A 20,811-nucleotide genomic window follows, 5' to 3' on the forward strand; every position below is an offset into this window, starting at 1 on the left:
GGCCCCCCCACTTCCGCTCCCACACGCCGCATGGACGCGGGCACTGTTCTGTTCGCTCAGCGTGCGGACGCGTATGCACGGTCTGCGGCACCATGGCCCCAGCCTAAGGCACGGCATCTCGACCAAGGCCAGGGAAAGCACCCGCTTTCCCACAGCCTTCGCACGCCTCAGCGCGGGCAAAGGCACCATGCCTCGGGCTGCAGAACACCCTGAGCTCATGCTTGGAGAGTTGGTGACGTCACCGCTCTCAAGCATGAGCGCGCTCAGCGGCAGTGTTGCCGCAGCCTAAATGACTTTGCAATACTGCTCCTATTTGTTTAATGTGTCATCATTGACTTAAATGACTTTGCAATACTGCTCACCTTTTCAGTGCCCTGCCTATTTGTTCCATGCGTCATCTAAGAGAAAGAATTGAAGGAGGCGTGTACTTCTTGCAAACAGGGGAAACGAAACCTGTTTCTTGCTGGAGCAAAATAGTCACGAGCTGTAAGGATACTTTTCCAAGGTAATATGGCTTTCTTTTTTACAAGGTTAAATGAATAGACACACATACATACACAAAAATATATACAAACATTATATATTTATATATGCACACACAGATGTATACAGTACATGCACATCTTCAATTACATACATGCACACATACATACCTATTGATCATATATATATATATATATATATATATATATATATATATATATTTTTTTTTTCCCCCACAGGTAGTTTGTATCAATTAGGTTTATAATTATGTCCAGCTGTATTTTTGTATTGCAAACTATGTTTATTATATGTATGTTATATTTTAACTGCAATCATCAAATAAGCTTTAAATAAATAAGTGAGACAAAATTGCGAACTGTGCAACCCAATACAAGTAATACAAGCGACAAATAGTACACAAATGCAACACACAATACAATCTGTGAACATGTGACAAATCTCTAATGCTATCCTTGCATGTAGTGATACTCTCACCCAGACTATAATGTGGGAGATACAAATGTGAAAAAAGAAAGACCTACAGTATGATGCAAAAAGAAAACAAAAACACAGCGAAATTAAATTTTAAAAATAAATTAAATCTTTATGAGAATGTGGTTGTGTAGATATGGGGGATGAAATGGACTCCTGGGTACTCCTCCATTTCCCTCTTCACGTTGCTACTTATTGTGAACAGCAAAGAGAAAAATAGCACAAATAGTATTATAATATTGCTCTAATACTTTAGAAAATAGGGGGAGTTTACAGTTTGAAAAAATTGGATTGCATTATGTTTGTTTTCCTTTTTGCGCCACGGGTCTTTCTTTTTGAAATAAATAAATGTGATTGAAAAGACCTTGCTACCTTTCCGACAATTATTATTCCAGCCGCAATACGTTGCTGACTCCTCTGGCACAAAGGGGTTAAATATTTCTGTCGTTTGAGGTGTTCGAAGGGTTTGGAGGTTGTGGAACATAAGTGAACGTGGCCTTACTCCTTCCTGCTCTCTCTCTTGGATAACTGCATATACAGTATACTAATATTTATGATGTAATAAAAGGTGAAGTTAAAATAATCTCTGCGTAAATTACATTTACCGTTAACATATATGTAAACTTCTTTCATATACGGTTTCCTATAGACCTAAATAAAATCCCCTGACATGCTACAGAGACTCCAAAGGGGCAAACCCTGGTATCAGTTACAAATGTATTTTGAGTTTGAGTGAAATCAGCTCCCTTAGAAAGATATATGGGGCTATGCACTAAGCTCCGAGCTTTCGAGATGGACTGAAAAAAAATTGCACGTCCGAAAAAAATTGAAGCCGGAGGCGCGATTCACTAAGGCCTTGAGCCCATTTTCTATCGGACGTGCCAAAATCTGGCTTATCGTGCGTGCAATGTTTTTTCCCTCTGCTAGCGCACTGAAACTTCACGTACGATAGCTGATAGAAAAAAAAAAGCCGCCTGTAACATTTGCATGGAGATTCTGCATCTCCATGCAAGGCTGTTACAGGCGATCATACAAAAAATAAATACATTTTAATAATAGTTTACATGAGCAGGGGGTCTCCGGAGCTGAACCGCATTGGTTTCAGGTACGTGGACCCCCTACTTCAGGAGATACAGGCCCCGTTATGGGGTGCCGGTATCCCCTGCACTTTGAAAGCTTCCGCGTCACGTGACCGGGACATTTAAATTCTGCAGGGGATACCGGCACCCCATAACGGGGCCTGTATCTCCTGAAGTAGGGGGTCCTCGAGACTGAAACCAATGCGGTTCATCTCTGGAGACCCCCTGTACATCTACACTACTGTCAAAACACACATATCAATAAACAATAATTCCTTACCGTAGCAAGTATCTGCTATGGTAATGAAGCTGCATTAATGTACATTTTAATAATAGTGTGCGGGAGCAGGGGGTCTCCTGAGCGGAACCGCATTGATTTCTGCCTCAGAGACCCCCTGCTTCCAAAGTTACAGGCCCCGATATGGGGCATCGGTGGCCAGTGTCGCCGCCATCTTTATAGCGTCCAAGATGCGACGTGGACGCTATAAAGATGGCGGCGACAATGGCACCGATGCCCCATACCGGGGCCTGTAACTCGAGAAGCAGGGGGTCTCTGCGCCAGAAATCAATGCGGTGCAGCTCAGGGGACCCCCTGCTCTCGCACACTCTTAATAAAAATACATTAAAACAGCTTCATTACCTTAGCGGCTATCCGCTAAGGCAATGAAGGGGTTAAGGCACAAACGCATGTTTATTGGGGACAATTGCCCCCAATAAACATTGCAATATACAACACACATCCCCCCTGCCCCCTAACACATACAATACAGTAATGGGCAAAATTACTATTATCCACATATGGATAATAATGCATTTGCCCATTTTAAATACATTAATCACAATAAATACAGTAAATACATATTACACTTACCTTTTCCAGGCACCCACGATGAAGGCCGTCTTCATCCTCATCTTCATCCTGCCCATGTCCCCTCCGATGATGCAAAACATACAAAAGAATAAAAATAGCCAATGTAATGTCCCCTAACCCCTTAATCACCTTAGTGGTCATTTACCGCTATAGTCATTAAGGGGTTAACCCACCCTCACCCACCACTCGGGAGGCCTATACACCATACCCCACTACCCACCCGTGAGGCCTAACCACCCACTACCCACAGGGAGGCCTACCCAGCCTGGCTTGGGGACAATACCCACTTCCCCACCCCCGTTAAACACAATAAACAGCACTATATTTAATAAATAATACATAACCCACCCCTTGTGCCCCCCTATAAATACCTGATTTATTCTTTTACATACAGGGTTAATACACCAGGCCCACGGGATTCCCCGTTGGGCCTGACGGGTGTACGTAGACCTTACAGTGGCCAAACAAAAGGTTTCAAACAGGGTCTGGAGGCCTACGGGTGGTCCCCGCCAGGTGCCATGGTCCACCAGGTGGTTTCCGTGGGTCCCAAATGGGTTCTCCATGGGTAGGCCCGCAGGTGTCTGGGGGGGCCCCGGGTCAGCCCCACAGGTGTCTGAGGGTCCTCGGGTGGTTCCCACGGGGGTCTGGGGGCCCTTGGGTGGTCCCTACGGGTCCGCGGTGCCCCCACAGATGGGGCCACCGGTTCTTCCCAGCAGGTGTCCCCCGTGGACCCGCCAGCCTGGTACCGTGAGCATCTGAGGAGACCTCAGGTGGTCTCCAGAGGTCCCCGCAGACCTAAGGAACCAACCCTGTATGTAAAAAAAATAAACCTGTCCTATACATTTAAATACATAAATACCACCCCCCTCCGCCCCCCCCCACACACACACAGTACAGTAATGGGCAAAATAACTATTATCCAGATATGGATAATAGATTATTTGTCCATTATTAAACACATTACTATAACTAGCATACTAAAATAAATACAGTTCTACTAACCTCATCAATATGAATTCTCTCCGCCTGCAAGTTCCCTCTGTCCTCCGTAGCCAAACAAATACTGTACATAGCAAATACATTGTGGTGTCACTTAACCCCATAATCACCTGATTGGTTAATAACTACAAAGGTAATTAAGGGGTTAAGCCACCCTGACCCGACACCCACTCTTCACCCATTCATTTGTACAGACATACTGTAGAAGAAATTCTAAGCCTGAAAAAGACCCTTGTGGGTTGAAACATCTTTTCTTTTTCTATATGTCCTCAATAAATATTTGTACTTTTTTCAGCTACTGAATCTCAGTCTCATCCTGAATTAATATTTTAACTTTTTTCAGCTACTGCATCATGGAATCCTACATTATCTGCATATGACTTGCAATCTCTTGCTTTCCTTCACTGGATACAGTCCAAGTACTGTATATAAATCCAGAAACAAACAAAGAGACTGAAAAGTAGTCTAAGGCTTCGGTCCCAGTCATAATGTGACACGCGCGCCCGGGGGGGGTGGGGAGCGGCGCGATCTGCGGTCTGAGGGGAGAGAGGGAGATTGCGACGGGAGGGGGCGTGGTCGGGAGTTTGTGGGGGCGTGGCCATGACCTCACGCGGCTGGTTCGTCCTCTTTGGGTGAACCGCCCGCGGGGGCGTGGCCACGCCTCTGTCGCAAGTTCTACACTCAATATCATTGAGTTTTACAAAACTGCCAGTATGGCGCGGCTGCACCTTCAGCGTGAAGGTGAGTACTGGGCCCAGCCCCATTGATGGGTGGTGCTTATATGCCCAGCGCACGCCGAGGCATGCCCTGTGGCAGTCACTGGGACCGCAGCCTAATAGAGCACCGTAGCTTGCCCTTAGTAGCTCAATACTAAAACGACCTCAATACTATATTAATGGTTTACACATTTATTAAAGACATTTTCATGATTTAATTACACATCTAATATCACAAGAAAAATACCCTAACATATGACACCTGAAAACAAAAATATTGTAACCATATAGATTGAAGTCCCTGCTATCACAGTGGCTAATATGATTTTCGCCTAGAGGATTTAAAGTGTAAAAAATCTGAATCCAAGTCTTTCATGCAGCTTTAGAGATAGAAACAAATACTGTACATATCACATCTCAATTGATGGCTTTGGCAATCATTAAAATCTCTCCCAAGTTTTTCGTTCCACCGATGTACAAAAACATAACATTGGTATTCCCCGGAAGGGTTAATACCGGAGTCATATACTGTCCACTTAGTTTACATATTGAATGCTTATAACTTTTCTGGCTTTAACACATTCATCTTGATAAAGTCACACAGTTGTTCTGCAGTTTTCTTTGATAAACCAATGAATTTTGTACACTTAACAAGTGTTCACGTCATGCAACTATATGACTGTAGGAGATTACAGGTTATCTGCAGCTGCGTAAGGCTGGGAATCGGATTATGGTCTCTGCACGCGAACGAGCGCACCTCCATGTGCACTCCTGCAGCCCAAGCAATTTCTGAACTGGGCTGCAGGAGATTGTAGATGCGGGGGCGTAGCGGCGGCGTCACAAAGCTGGTTCGCCCTCATTGGCTGAAAAAGCTCATTTGCACTGACATCACATGACAGCCGTCTAAAAATACAAAATTTGTTGCCTTTTCAAAACGCTGCTGCGTCAATGCTCCTCTTCGCCGGCACTGGGGTAACTTGTATAGCCCTCTACAGAAAGAGTGCTGCCGGACGCGGGCACGCAGCAACGCCGGCACCATAATCTCAGCCTAAGGCCGAGTCCCCACTGGTGCTGACTGCGCTATGCGCTTGGTGCGCTTACCTCCTATACAAGTTAATCATAACACCCACGCTCACAAACACGCACGCTCTCCCAAGCTTGGGGCTTGGTGAGACAAGAGAGTTTGGCCTCGGGCATGGTCAGCGCTTAGGCGCTGACCCGTGCTGAGGTGCACTTACGCTCTGCAGTGAGCCCCTGCAGCCGCAATGAGAGCGGCTTTAGCAGGGCCTCACGCACACTTCCGCAAGCGTGCGGAAGCGTAGGTCTTACCAAATTTTTAGTTTTTCGTGCTCACGGGAGCGCAGGCCGGTCACGTGACCGGTTCGCCCAATGAGGGCGAACCAGCTTCGTGACGTCACTGGCCCGCCCCCAGACACGCCCCCGGACGGCGCGTGAACTAAGGCCAGGGAAAGCACCCACTTTCCCTCAGCCTCAGCACGCCTCCGCACAGCTGCAGTCACCATGGACTCAGCCTTTGTCTTTGGAGTGGAGAGCAGGATCACATGACCCTGCTCTGACCAATGGGGAAAGAGAGGCAGAATACGCTGAGTGGAGAGAGGTGGAAGGGCGGGGGGATGGAGAGAGGTGGAAGTGGGGGGACGGAGAGAGATAGAAGGGGGGGGTGGAGAGAGGTAGAAGGGCGTCGGGACGGAGAGAGGTGGAAGGGCATTGGGATGGAGAGAGGTGGAAGGGCGGAGGAACAGAGAGAGGTGGAAGGGCGGGGGGAAGGAGAGAGGTGGAAGGGCGGGGGGACGGAAAGAGGTGGAAGGGCGGGGAGATGGAGAGGTGGATGGGCGGGGGGACGGAGAGGTGGATGGGCGGGGGGACGGAGAGGTGGATGGGCGGGGAGATGGAGAGAGGTGGAAGGGCGGGGGGACGGAGAGGTGGATGGGCGGGGAGACAGAGAGAGGTGGATGGTCGGGGGGACGGAGAGAGGTGGATGGGCGGGGGGATGGAGAGAGGTGGATGGGCGGGGGGAGGGAGAGAGGTGGAAGGGCGGGGGGAGCAGAGAGAGGTGGAAGAGTGGGGAATGGAGAGAGGTTTTTAATTTAATTTTTCTTGCACAATTAATTGCATTTTTGGAAGGGGACAAGGAGAGAATGGATACACACACAGAGACACAGAGACACACACACATACACACACACACACAGCCCCGATCCAGCCAATGACACGCCCAGTGCCGTCTTAACGCATGGGCACGCTGGGCAGTTGCCCGGGGGCCCCACGAGCATAGGGGCCCCATGCTAATCTATGCACAGACCAGAATTTAACACGAATTTTTCGATCACCCGCCTCAACATTCAAATCTCCCGCTAACTCGGTAGAAGGAGAAAAATTACAACTTGTAGCGGAGAGTTGGCATGTCTACATTCGCGAGAGATATGTTGCTGTTTTTATTTCTTGCAATGTTATATTGAAGCAGAATATTGTAACGGATTCACGGGAGTGAATTAACGGTTCTGTTGGAGGTACCAATAAATATAAGTTTATTTTATCGGTAGTTTATATTTTTATTCCTGTGAGTGGTTGTGTAGGCAGGGCCCAGTGCACTGCTTTGCCCGGGGGCCTATAGTGCTGTTAAGACGGCCCTGGACATGCCCCATCCCTTCATAGTCACGCCCCCAGCTCCTGCTCTAAAATTTTAGCAGGACAGCATAATGCTCATGCTTGGAGAGTTGGTGACGTCACCGCTCTCAAGCATGAGCGCGGTCAGCACCAGCGGGTACACAGCGTAAGGCTGCGGCCAGGCAGGGAGCGGGCTTGCTGCCGCTCATTCGCCGCGCCCTGCTCTGCCGGGTGATTTGTGGCCGGCTTGGTGCGCGCTCGTCTGGGGGCGCGAACCACTCACCTGATGTGATTGCGGACGACAAATTCAAATTTGCTTGTTCTGCAAGCAGCTAAGCGCTGAGCAGGTGCTTGCTCAGGCTGGCCACACACATTGCCTCGATGTGTTTCATAGCTGCCAGCGTGAGCACGCCTGCCCGCTCAGCGCCATCGTGGCCTGAGGCTGCGTCCCCGCTAGCGCTGAGTGGGCGGCACTTGTCGAGGTGACTTGCATATAATATATATATATATACAGTGTTCGACAAACCTATACATTTGCTCGCCCCGGGCGAGTGGATTTAACCCCCGGGCGAATAAATATTAGCCCAAGCAGCACACGTTTGGTACTAGGTGGCGAGTAGATTTTTTTGTGTGGCGAGAAGATTTTTTGGTGATTTGTCAACCATTGTATATATATATATATATATATAGCAACTGTAAATATTACTGTATGTTCATTTGCATGTCTTAGACAGGTCTGCCACCCTGTCTTTCCCCATTGTCACCCAGCATACAGCGCTTCCACTGCAGCAAGGGATTCTGGGAAATGACATGCAAATGAGTAATATATATATATACAGTATATATATATATCTATATATATACATACACATACACACATGTCCCCACTCACGCGATGCGTATGCGCGGGCACACACGCTCACCGGCGCTCGGTTAAAAATTTTTTTTTAACTTTCTAGCACGCTCAGCTTCCCCTGCAGCGTCATCCTCCCCCCCCCCCTCTCCGCGAGCGCTTGCGAAAATTATAAGGACACCCGGCACTAACTTGGAGAGCTCTCCAAGCATGAGTGCGCTCAGCGCCAGCGGGGACAACGCCTAAGGCTGTGCTTATAGTGCCGGCGACATTGCAGCAAAAAAAATGTAGTGCTGCCATCTCGTGCACTTATAGTTGATGTGCCGGCAACTGCAGGATAAGATTTTGTGCCAGTTAAGATAACATGCCCAACGCCATCACCTTTATAAGATACATTATGTATTTTTCTTTACATATATTTGATATATGTAATGCTTTACAATGAATTTTGTTGCTTCAGATAATATCTGTGTCTTTCAATTGGATACAGCCTAAGGCCCAGGACATAGTGCACTCAGCGTCTCAGGCCTATATCCGAGGCCTAAGGCTAAGGCCCCGTTGCACGCGTCCGCACGGCTGTCTTGCTTGCCGGCGGCGCGTGCAAATCACTGCACCGCGATCTGTGGTCTGCAGGAAAAAAAATTCGGAGTGGGGGGGGGGGGGGTGGGGCGTGGCCAAACGGGTTGCGTGGGCAGGGCCATAACGAGGGGGCGCGTGGCCATGACTTGTGTGTCCGTGTGCTGGAGTGGAATATATCTGTAAAACATTGACACATAGCCCCATCCTCCAGGCCCTGCATGTAAATGTGATGTCAGTGTGAGGACAGGAAGTAAATTCATGTATCCCCTGTGAGCCTGCAGCAGGACTCTGCTACCAAGCACTGGCTGCTTCATTCCCAGAGATAATGCCTCGGAGCTTTTCCACAACCCTCCCTCTTCCTCCCCTCCCTCTTCCTCCCCTCCCCTCTTCCTCCCTCCCCTCTTCCTCCCCTCCCCTCCCCTCTTCCTCCCCTCTTCCTCCCCTCCCCTCTTCCTCCCTCCCCTCTTCTCCCCTCCCCTCTTCCTCCCTCCCTCTCCTCCCTCCCCTCTTCCTCCCTCCCCTCTCCTCCCTCCCCTCTTCCTCCCTCCCCTCCCCTCTTCCTCCCTCCCCTCTTCCTCCCTCCCCTCTTCCTCCCTCCCCTCTTCCTCCCTCCCTCCCCTCTTCCTCCCTCCCTCCCCTCTCCTCCCTCCCCTCCCCTCTTCCTCCCTCCCCTCCCCTCTTCCTCCCTCCCCTCTTCCTCCCTCCCTCCCCTCTTCCTCCCTCCCTCCCCTCTTCCTCCCTCCCCTCCCCTCTTCCTCCCTCCCCTCCCCTCCCCTCTTCCTCCTCCCCTCCCCTCTTCCTCCTCCCCTCCCCTCCCCTCTTCCTCCCTCCCCTCCCCTCTTCCTCCCTCCCCTCCCTCCCCTCTTCCTCCCTCCCCTCCCCTCTTCCTCCCTCCCCTCCCCTCTTCCTCCTCTCCCCTCTTCCCCTCCCCTCTTCCCCTCCCCTCCCCTCTCCTCTTCCCCTCCCCTCTCCTCTTCCCCTCCCCTCTTCCTCCCCTCCCCTCTTCCTCCCCTCCTCATTGGCTGAACTCGTGCACCACGTGACGCGTCAGCACTGCAAAATACTAGGAGCTGGTAGCTCCAACAGGCTGACGCGTCACAGTACGTAGTCAGCTGTGCAGTGAGGAGGGACTGGGACCGGCTCGGGAGGATACCATGTGATGGTGGGGAACGCGCACACGCGCGCCGCCGGACGCAGCGGAACCCAAGCCTAATATTATGGAACCTAGAGTTGCCTCTCTCTTCCCCAGCTAGCCAAAGATGCAAATTTTTCATTTGGAAAAAAACCCAGCTCCTTTTTCTCCTACTTCTTCAGCAATTTTCCTTCCTAAGGCACAGATACACTAAGCTCAGTTAAATCCGCGCAAATAACAAGTTACCTAAAATAGTAATGGATATTATTTCCCCCGAGTTTAACTCCGTTACACAAAGCTGATTATCTGCAAAAAAAGCAATTGTTTTTCTTATTAGCATAGTCTTAACATCAGGTTAATATAGCACTACCTTGCATTAGCTTGAAATACAGTAACACAATTATTTATCAAATGTTTTAACAGGAAGTAATACATTTCAAGTATGTTTTCAATGTTAAGCATGTCTTACCTAAAGGTAATTGCACCTGAGATGCAAAACTGATCCTTAGGTTGGAAACTTTGTTAGTTGCTATTGCAGTGAGAATGCAGAAAATCTGCAATTGTTTCCTTGTATTTATAGTTTAGCACTGTTGACCCTAAACTCACCCTGCTACTTTATGGGCCTAGAGAAGATTTTAACTGCTTCAATGCTACTGCACTTTGACCATGAAGTGCTCATTAAGGCACAGGAACCACCACATCTGCCTGCTGTACTGTCTCCAGTGTTAAAGGGGTTGATTATAAATAAAACTGTATTTTGACAGTCCGTTTTCTCTGTTTTATTTAATAAAATAATATATATTTAAAGCTGCAGTTCAGGCTCCCGTTTTTTTTTTTTGTAGTTTTTTTTTTAGTTCAATAGTTTCAGTTGTGCAATCTCTACTTACCTAAAGAACTGCATAGCTGCCGGTCAATTCGTTCTCCGTCTATTGATTGGCAAAGTTTGGCGACATCTTTAAATATGGGGAATGTAAATCGTTGCTATAGGAACAAGCATGCTTGTTAAAATAGAATACAAGAAAATTGGTCTTTCAAAGTTGTTGTTTTTTAAACAGAAAATGCTAAAAGTATTTTTTCTTACTACAGAACTGATTTATTAAAAAAAACACACATGCAGGATATTGCATGAACTGCAACTTTAAGTAGTGTTCATGACTGATCTTTAAGTGGCTCATGGGCTAATCTGGCTATTAGGGGAGGGGGCATGTCATTAGCTGAATAGGGGCTGTGTGTGTATGTGTGTGTGTACAGTATGTGTGTGTGTGTCTGTCTGTCTGTCTGTCCATTTTCTCTCTACCCCCTTCTTCCTCTCTCCCTTCTCTCTTTCCCCCATTGCTCTCTCTCTCTCTCTCCCCCCCATTGCTCTCTCTCCCCCATTGCTCTCTCTCTCTCCCCCTCCCCATTGCTCTCTCTCTATCAACCCCCACCCATTGTTCTCTCTCTCTCCCCCCTCTCTAGCCCCCTTCCCTCCTCTCTCTCCCCTTCCCTCCTCACTCTCCCTTTCCTCCTCTCGTTTCTTTCCCCCCTTGCTGTCCCTTCCCCTCTCTCCTTTCCTTTCTCCCCCCCTTCTCACCTTCTCTCCTTTCTCCCCCCTTCTCTACTTTCTCCTCCCTTCTCCCCGCTTCTCTCCTTTCTCCTCCCTTCTCCCCCTTCTCTCATTTCTCCCCCCTTCTCTACTTTCTCCTCCCTTCTCCCCCCTTCTCTCCTTTCTCTTCCCTTCTCCCCCCTTCTCGCCTTTATCCTCCCTTATCCCCCCTTCTCGCCTTTATCCTCCCTTATCCCCCCTTTTCTCCTTTCTCATTCCTTCTCCCCTTCTCTCCTTTCTCCCCCCTTCTATCCTTCCCCCCCTCACTTCATTTCCCCCCCCCACACCACACCACTCTGTTTGCCCCCCCCCCCCCCCACCACTCTGAGCCTGAAAGTATCCTTGCAGTGTCTCCTCAAGCACAAAGCTTGGGAGAGCGTGCGGGCACGCGCATGAGCGCCCACGCACAGCGCGAGTGTGAACGGGAGGATTCCCATTCACAGAGGTAAGCACACTAAGCGCCAAGCACATAGCGAGCTCAGCGCCAGCGGGGACTCAGCCTTAGGCAGCTAAATTTAATTTTTTACACAAATTTAAGTTGTAAGTTATGGTAATAAACTGTAAATATATATGTACAGATATTGTAAATGCTTTCACAATGTTAAAACATAATAATGTTTCTGCCTCTCTAGTTTTTCCCCACCACTGAGTATTTTCGTTTTTAACCATGAGGAAAAAAGCTAAATTAAAATGGCAGCTAAGCCCCTCATAATTAGACATTTCAGCTTATTAGGGACACAATGTACAGTAAAAAATTGGGGGTAATACTGGACATGTGTCCGTTATAACCTCTCTGGACATAGTGACCTTACTGGCTTGGGAGGCCACAGGATTTCCCCGAGCAGGGCTGTTGCTTGTGGGCTGCGTAATGCAGCCAATCAGGAGGAGGTGTCAGGAGCCTGGGGCCAAGGAGAGAAGGAAACAGCATGGAGAGGTATTTCCCCATTGTGTCCAGTATTTTTTAAGAAGCAACCTGACAACCTTAGCTGAGCACAGTGTTTTTGCATATCACTTTTGTATGTCACTTAAAAGATATTATCATGCTCTTTCTGGTTATGTTTTTGTTTGTAAATTCTGATGCTTTGTTGTGAGCAGTTGAAATATTAAGTGTTCGGAACAGAGCCATCTTAAGAATTTTTGGGGTCCTGGGCTAAGTGTAAATTGGGGGCCCCACCCACAGGTCACTTTTAAATACAAATACAGTATGTTTTTATTGCACAACATTCAAAACGTTTATTGAAATTCTGCAAATATTATGTAGCCCCGAGGTTATTTTTCCCTCCCTGACCCCCCTCCGCGCTTGCCGTGTGGTCGCGGGTGCCGCCGGAGGCAGCGGTGGACCCGCCGGCACTTCACGAGGGTGGGGGGCCAGTGAAGGGAGCGCTCGGCATCCCTGGAGGTCCGGGCGGCTCCGAGAGCAGGACGCCACCATCGCGCGTTAGTTCGCGCATGCGCGGTAGCAGGCAGGCGCAGGGAAGGCCCCAGATAGGTCGCGCATGCGCAGATAGGGGTAGGAAGCTAAGGCAGCTCTTAGGAGGTCGCGCGAGAGTAGGGAAGCATAGGGAGAGCTTGAGGCGGCCATTAGGCGTTCGCGCATGCGCGGGAGAAGCGCGCACGCGGCCCAATGGTATAGCAGCCTCCTGGGAACTACAACTCCCAGGAGGCATAGGGAGATAGGCACCAGGTGCCTCATAGTGGCCAATAGGGCTGGAGGAAGCTCAGCCCGGGAAAATAGATACATTTCCCGGGCTTTGCAGAGTCAGTCAGGAAGAGGCAGAGGAAGGAGTAGGAAGGGTGTAGGGAGCGAGTGGCTCCTGCACCAGGTAAGGGTTCTCCTTAGGTCCCCAGGCAGGCCCCAATTCCCGGTAAGGGCAGGGGGTAACTGAAGAGGGACGGCCCTAGATAGGGAAGGTCACCCTTAGGTGTGTGAGGGTGCAGGTTTGGCAGTGCCACAGCGGGTAGTGCTGTGAGCACTGACAAATAGGCACAGGGTGTGCAGCGGATGCTGAGTGTGTGCAGTGTGTTTGCTGCGGGTTCCAGGTTGCTGTGTATGAGTGTTGCATGTTGACGCTGCGTGTACTGAGTGCAGTGTGTGTTACTGTCTGCAGGCTGACTGTGAGAGCTGTGTGTCGGCTGCAGGCGCTGTTAGTATCAGTGAGTTATTAGGTTACAGTTAGGGACTTGGGTAGTAGGGGAGGGGGGCAGGTTATTAACCCCGCAGGCCCTAGGAGTTACCCAAGCCACCATAGGTTGCGGTACAAGAGGGACCGGCCCTAGGTTAGGGTTGCTGTTCCCGGGAAATGGTTGGACCCACGTTGGGGTCCACAGAGACTGTGTTCCAGAGTGGGACCGCTCTAGCGGTCCGCACGTGCAGGAGTTCGGATCCACGTTGGGGTCCACGGAGAATGTCACCTGGATAGGATCAGACGGATGCATCGCACATCTGACCCTTTGTGAAGAGTGTTGCAGGCCCGAGCATCGGAGTGCTCGGAAGGTATTTCTACATATGTGCACCAACAGGCCTAATAGATAATTTAGTGACTGCGCAGTCACCCACTACCTCCGTAGGAGTACGAGACATTGGGTGTGGGGGATCACAGGACACTGGGTGGGAACACCAGACATTGGGCTGAGGTTACACGGATAGAGCATAAGGTTATGTCGTGTTACAGTATGGTTTGCTATGTTCTCAGTAAAGTGTTAGTATTCTTTCTATCGTTATGTGTGTTATTGTATTTCTTACCCAGGGCTATCTTTCATAACGGGGGATCCTGGGTAAGTGGAGGCGCTGCACCAGGTAAATGGTAAGGGTTTCCCCAGGCTCCCAGCTAGCGGAGGCTCAGATCTCCTGGAGCCACAGGTGTGATACAGTTACCAGTAGTCCCTTAGAAGAGGTGTGCCGCAAGGAAAGGGACCGGTTAGACCACAAGGGGCCAATGTGAGATTGGGGGGGTCAGGCCGGTTCACAAAAAGGGCTACAATTACTACAAACACAATTTATCTACTGTACATGTCTCTTTCTGTTTTTATTTCCAAAGTCACAAATAACATAATCAAATTTGATTTTATGAAGTATATCTGATTCAATTGTCATTAAGGTAAGAGCATTCAATCTTCAATGAAGCAGCGACTGCAGAGCACATTCGTAATGTTTCAACGTTGAAAAAGATCTTTAATCTTTGCAGTTGGGAGGTACAGTAGTGAGAGGGAGAAGGGGGGAGTGAGGGAGAAAGGGGGGAGTGAGGGAGAAGGTGGGAATGAGAGCAAGAAGGGGGAGTGGGACAGAGAAGGGGAGTGATGGGGAGGGAGAAGGGGGGAGTGAGAGGGAGAAGGGGAGGGTGGTGAGAGGGAGAAGGGGGAAGTTACATAGTTACATAGTAGATGAGATTGAAAAAAGATGTACTGTACGTCCATCAAGTTCAACCGATGCTAAATTTAGACAACAGATACTTTATCCTATATCTATACTTATTGATCCAGAGGAAGGCAAACAAAAAACCATATCATCCAATGATATCTCATAAGTGGTGAAATAAATTCCTTCCTGACTCCAAGAATTGGCAATCGGGTTAATCCCTGGATCAACATCCTTCCCATGTATACTTATTTGGTATATCCCTGTATACCTTTCCCATCTAAAAAGATGACCAACCTTTTTTGGAACAAATCTATTGTATCTACCATCACAGTCTCCATGGGTAATGAATTCCACATTTTAACTGCCCTTACTTTAAAGAACCCTTTCCTTTGTTGTTGGTGAAATCTCCTTTCCTCCAACCTTAAGGGATGGCCCCGAGTCCTTTGGACTGCCCGTGAAATGAATAGTTCTTTTGAAAGCTCCTTGTATTGTCCCCGAATATATTTGTATATAGTTATCATATCCCCTTTTAGACGCCTCTTTTCTAATGTAAATAAATCTAATTTAGCTAGCCTCTCCTCATAAGTTAGGTTGTCCATCCCCTTTATTAATTTGGTGGCTCTTCTCTGCACTCTCTCTAGTTCCATAATCTCTATTCTTAGTATTGGTGCCCAAAATTGTATTCCATATTCAAGGTGTGGTCTTACAAATGCTTTGTAAAGGGGCATAATTATGTTTACTTCCCTTCCATCCATTACCCGTTTGATGCAAGATAAGATATTGTTTGCCTTTGCGGCTACTGCATGACTTTGGGCACTATTGCTAAGCCTACTGTCTACAAGCACTCCTAAATCCTTCTCCATCAAGGATTCCCCCAATATATCTCCATTTAATATGTAAGTCGCCTTTTTATTCTTGCATCCCAAATGCATAACCTTACATTTATCTGTATTAAACCTCATCTGCCATTTACCTGCCCACCTTTCCAGTCTCTCCAAGTCCTTCTGAAGAGAAATTACATCCTGCTCTGATTCACAATTTAGTATCATCAGCAAAAAGCATGGGTCCCAGTACCGATCCCTGAAGTACTCCACTCACGACTTTAGCCCAACCTGAAAAAGTTCCATTTATGACAACCCTCTGTGGTCTGTCCTTTAACCAGTGTTCAATCCAGGTGCATATATTATTACCGAGTCCAATTTTCTTTATTTTGTACACCAACCTCTTGTGTGACACCGTATCAAAAGCCTTTGCAAAATCTAAGTAGACCACATCAACTGCGTTACCCTGGTCTAAATTCTTACTTACCTCCTCAATGAAACAAATAAGGTTAGTTTGGCATGATCTATCCTTCATAAATCCATGCTGACTATTACTAATAATTTTGTTTTCCATTAGGTATTCCTGAATATTATCCCGTATTAAACCTTCAAGTAGTTTCCCCACTATTGAAGTCAGGCTTACAGGCCTGTAATTTCCTGGTTGTGATCTAGCTCCCTTTTTAAATATAGGCACCACATCTGCTTTACGCCAATCTTGTGGTACTAAGCCTGTGGAAATGGAGTCCTTGAATATTAAATATAATGGTTTGGCTATTACTGAGCTTAACTCCTTGAGAACTCTTGGATGTATGCCATCGGGGCCAGGTGCCTTATTTACTTTTATTTTTTCAAGTCGCTTATGAACTTCGTCCTCAGTTAACCAATTGTTCATTAATATGGAGGTTGTGGCTTCCTCCTGCGGCACTACTATTGAACTTGATTCTTCCCTGGTAAACACAGAGGCAAAGAATTTGTTTAATACCTCAGCTTTTTCCTTATCTCCAATAATCTGCCTACCCATCTCACACTGAAAGGGTCCTATATTTTCTTTTCTCATTTTTTTGTTATTAAGGTACTTAAAGAACTTTTTAGGGTTGACCGTACTTTCTATTGCAATCTATTTTTCATTATCCATTTTTGCCAATTTGATTGTCCTTTTGCAATTTTTGTTACTTATAATTCTGATACGATGTCTCCGTCCCTTCTGATTTAAAGAATCTAAACGCCTTCCTCTTCTTGTGCATTTCCCTCCCTACCTGTTTATTTAGCCACATTGGTTTTGACTTATTTCTTTTATACTTATTACCCAAGGGTATACACTGATAAGTGTGCTTTTCTAACAATGTTTTAAAGACTGCCCATTTATCTTCTACATTTTTCCCTGCAAAAACATCATCCCAGTGTATTACATGTAGATTAGACCTCAGTTTATTCAAATCTGCCTTTCTAAAGTTTAAAGTCTTTGTTGAACCCAAGTAATCTGTTTTTTGATAATTTATTTCAAAAGAGACCATTTTATGATCACTGTTACCCAAATGTTCCAGGACTTGAATATTTGTTATTACTTCTACATTGTTTGATATGACCATAATTCCTGCTGTGGAATTATATTGCACAACGCAAAATCTTGCTTTTAAAGCATTGCTACTCCTGAACAATGCTCCTGGCCATCCTGTGTTCCTGGATAACTTGCATCCAAACGTCATGGTGGTTTTCATGCCCCAAAACACCACCTCATTGATCCAGCCTATGGACCAGGGTGTTATTGCTTCCTTCAAGGCCTACTATCTTAGGCGAACATTTGCCCAGTGTGATGGGAGGGGGTAACCAGGCTGTATAATAAAGGTCAAGCCTGTTTGGTTACCCCTGCTCTGTGTATAAGTGTCTGAGAGAGTTAGCTCTTTGACCCAGTAACATTGTATTATCGCATTGTACTTTGTATAATAAAACGATTTTTTTGTGTTTTCCATTTCCGGGCATGCAATCCAGTAGGAATTGATAGTGTGTGAGTTTCAAGTGGGGTTTTGCGGCAGAACTGTTGACAGAATGGGCCTAGGAGGTTGGTGTCCAGAGTTACCGGTTCCCCAAAAAATGTCTCTGGGAATCATGCTTGATTCTCGGATACATGTAGGCACATTGTCCCAGCAAAACTTCCCCTTGAAAACGTAAGCGCAACTTGCCACTAGGGCGCCCTGCTTCAGCACAATTTGGAAAGGAGACTGAGGCACAGGGATAAAAATGTATTCCTTTAGCTGAAGGAATCCCTAGCTTAAGGGGAGTAGCCCAGCTAGTGCCAAGGTGACCCACAAACAGTATATGGTTTGTGGGTGCCCAACCATACATAAGGCTGCGGGGACTCTGAGAGTCCAAACTGAGTCAAAGGGAAAGTGTGTGGTGAAATAAGGCAGTCAGAAATAGAGACAATATGTTTTCCTTTTCTGTTCCCTGTACCCTAGAGCCTCCAAACTTTGGGAATCTAAGTCTTAGGTAGGGTTGTGGAGTGAAAAGCAAGTAATTTTGATTGCAGGAGGTCTGGGGACAAAGTTACCGGTGGCCCTATAATTCTCCCCAGCTTACTCGCACTATTTTCGGGTACCTGGGGTAAGTTCCACTGGGGCCATAGAGTGTCTCCCAGACTCCTAGTTTTCAAACCCCAAGATCCTTACCTAAAGTCCCACATAGCTGAAGGGGTTCCCGAGACTCTGTTTATTAAAAATGTACTTCAGAGTGTTTTACATTCGGAACAAATGTCCAAACAGGCTGCCCAAGCCGATAGGAGTGCCACGGGGTTTTTTAACATCACTTTGTGAGTTTTTTTTCTATTTATATGTTTAATAAAACTTCTACCTTGACTAAAGATTGTCACTGACGCCCTGCTATCATTTCACCCCACACATCCCCGTTTCCTGAATCGGGGAGGGGGTAGGATTGGAACGTGTGAGGGAAGGGGAACCGCCATCCAATACTCTGCCCACCAGCAGCTGAATACACGGTGCCACGGGAAGTACTACGGACGGGTCCACCAGAGACACCTCACATTATTCTCTCCAAGGATTGAGTTTACACATGGCCGTGTAAGTAATTTATGAGTATTAATATTCTAAACCCCCCCCCCCCTTCATTTCCATCCGAACATTACCAGCTTTTTGGGCTAAGAAGTAGCTGCCAGAAGCAAGATACCTTTATACATATGTGCTCACACAGAGCCGTGTGAGTATTTGACTACAAACTACTGTCAATTCATCACCATACCTTTATTAAACAGCTAGATATGCCATGAAGTCATCTCTGTACTGGTAATATAGGTCAATCTCTTCTAATCCTTTGCTCCCCCTTTTTTTCTCTTCGTTCTCGTATACGCCTGTATGTCTGCTGGACATTGGAGTTCAAAGCAGCCAGAGGATGCCCAACGGTGTGAACAGCATTTGGTCAGTGGGGAAAGGTGGAGTACTAGGTTCGGAGATCAATGACAGTGCTCCGGGATGCCACTTATTCTGCCAGACCTTGGAGCACCTGCCCAGCAGGTGGCATTAGGATAGCTTGGGGGAGATGTGGCAGGCTTGCGCATGTCTCTTGGCTATTTCAAATTCCTCGCTGACCCATCTTTGCTCCGATTGGCTGCTTGAGAAAGTTCCCACATGCTGATTAGCTGTCCGGTCTGCTTCTATTTTATGAATAAAGCAGGGAATACTATAAGAAGCCGTGAGCCAATCAGATTGTGTGTTCCCCTTGAGTCAGAGCTGAAAGTGCGCGGACGGGCTTTGCAAAGATGCATTGTTTGTAATAGCAAAGCAACCAGCTTCGATTTCAAGCCTGAAAAGCCTGCCCGCCAGAGATTAAGTCCAGCATTTTGTGCCCAAGTTCTCTGAATGGAACGTAGCGATTGCGGATGAGATTTTATGCCGATTTGAGTTTCAGGAGAAGTCTTTAATAAGAGGAATCCCGAAGGGGCAGTTCATACGACTCAGGCGTAACTGTTCTAACCATGATGATTTTAAGAAACAATCTATGGACCTTTTCAATCGATTCATAAATAGAGGTTATAATAGAGCAGACCTTAATAGGGTGTATGAAGAAGTGGTCTTGATGGATATATCAACCTTATTCAATAAAAAAACTAATGATAATACAAAATGTATATAATTTAAAATAAGCTGAAAAGGGTGGTAGGTCACAGTGGTGGCCTTAAAGACTCCTATTTGCACTCGCTTGACCAGTTGACTTGGGCTAGGAAAAATTCAATCCTTGGAGATAACTCCATAGCCCTACATGTACAATTATAAAATCACATTTATTAAACATGTATACAAAAGAGACCTAATGTCTAAAAATGCCACTATGTGGCTCCAGGGAACACAGAGGGAGCACAGGAGTAGGGGAAAATTTGCTGTTAGAGTATATTCAATTATTGGGAGACTGTTACTGAGTATACTGTCGTATTGGTTTTGCTATTACTTTCCTAGGGGGAATTCCCATCATAATCCTCTGTTAGTAACATTGAGGTGTATAGCCTGTGTGATAGGTTGGGATCCCAGCATGGGAAGGTTATTAGGTAGTTGTGGTTTATAACCATGTAGGATGGGGCTATGTAGTTCAGGGTAAAGTCCCTATGTGTCATATAATGTAGTATATAGACAGAATAGTTTAGGGACCCCTATATACTGTCCCTCTACCTTCCTTCAGTAAGGTGCAAGGTGCTCCTAATGGAGGTGCCCCGCTATACAAAACTGTTAGCAGTCTGGGCGTCACTACGTTTAGCGTGGTGCCGCTATTATTAATGAAGCAAGACAGTCAGTTATGCCGCTTTAAATGCTGTCGTCAGTGCTGTCTGAATGCATTCACCAATGTATATATGGAGAGAGCGCGCTCCCTTCAGCTGTTCACACGACCTGTGAGTGTCTCAAAACTCTCAGCTTCCCGCTTTGTGTTCCTCCGCGACTCCGGATGACGTCACCGGAAGTGTGTCATCACGTACCAACGCACGTTTCACGCTCGTAGGCGCTTCGTCAGGGTAATGGGAGTGACATCACTAGTCTCCTCCCTACTATAAGTGCTGGTTGGTTGGGGGCGTGTAGCATTTCCCAACCAATCCCAGTGTTGTGTGGATAGGAGGACAGCTGTATTTGATCCCCATTAGGGGTGTGTGTATTAGGCGTCCTGCTATCAGTGATTCATGTTACCTTGGTAACGTATCCGAATCAACGTATGAGGTATT

The 20,811-nt window shown here is 47.1% G+C and overlaps 1 protein-coding gene across 4 annotated transcripts in view; it reads left to right on the forward strand.

The window, feature by feature from the left end:
- The first annotated feature begins 365 nt into the window (after positions 1–365).
- HSH2D (hematopoietic SH2 domain containing) overlaps positions 366–20,811 on the forward strand; it is a 154,003-nt gene continuing 133,557 nt past the window's right edge. Inside the window, exons 1-2 of one of the 4 annotated variants that reach the window (XM_075612994.1) lie at positions 434–505; positions 18,455–18,670. The gene's annotated coding sequence lies outside the window, so the exon portion shown is untranslated. Of the gene's footprint in view, positions 506–18,454; positions 18,671–20,811 lie in introns of all 4 variants that reach the window. The other 3 variants (XM_075612996.1, XM_075612995.1, XM_075612993.1) reach the window with 3 other exon arrangements.

The sequence above is a fragment of the Ascaphus truei genome, chromosome 8, assembly GCF_040206685.1.
Source record: "Ascaphus truei isolate aAscTru1 chromosome 8, aAscTru1.hap1, whole genome shotgun sequence".
In the NCBI taxonomy this organism is placed as follows: domain Eukaryota; kingdom Metazoa; phylum Chordata; class Amphibia; order Anura; family Ascaphidae; genus Ascaphus; species Ascaphus truei.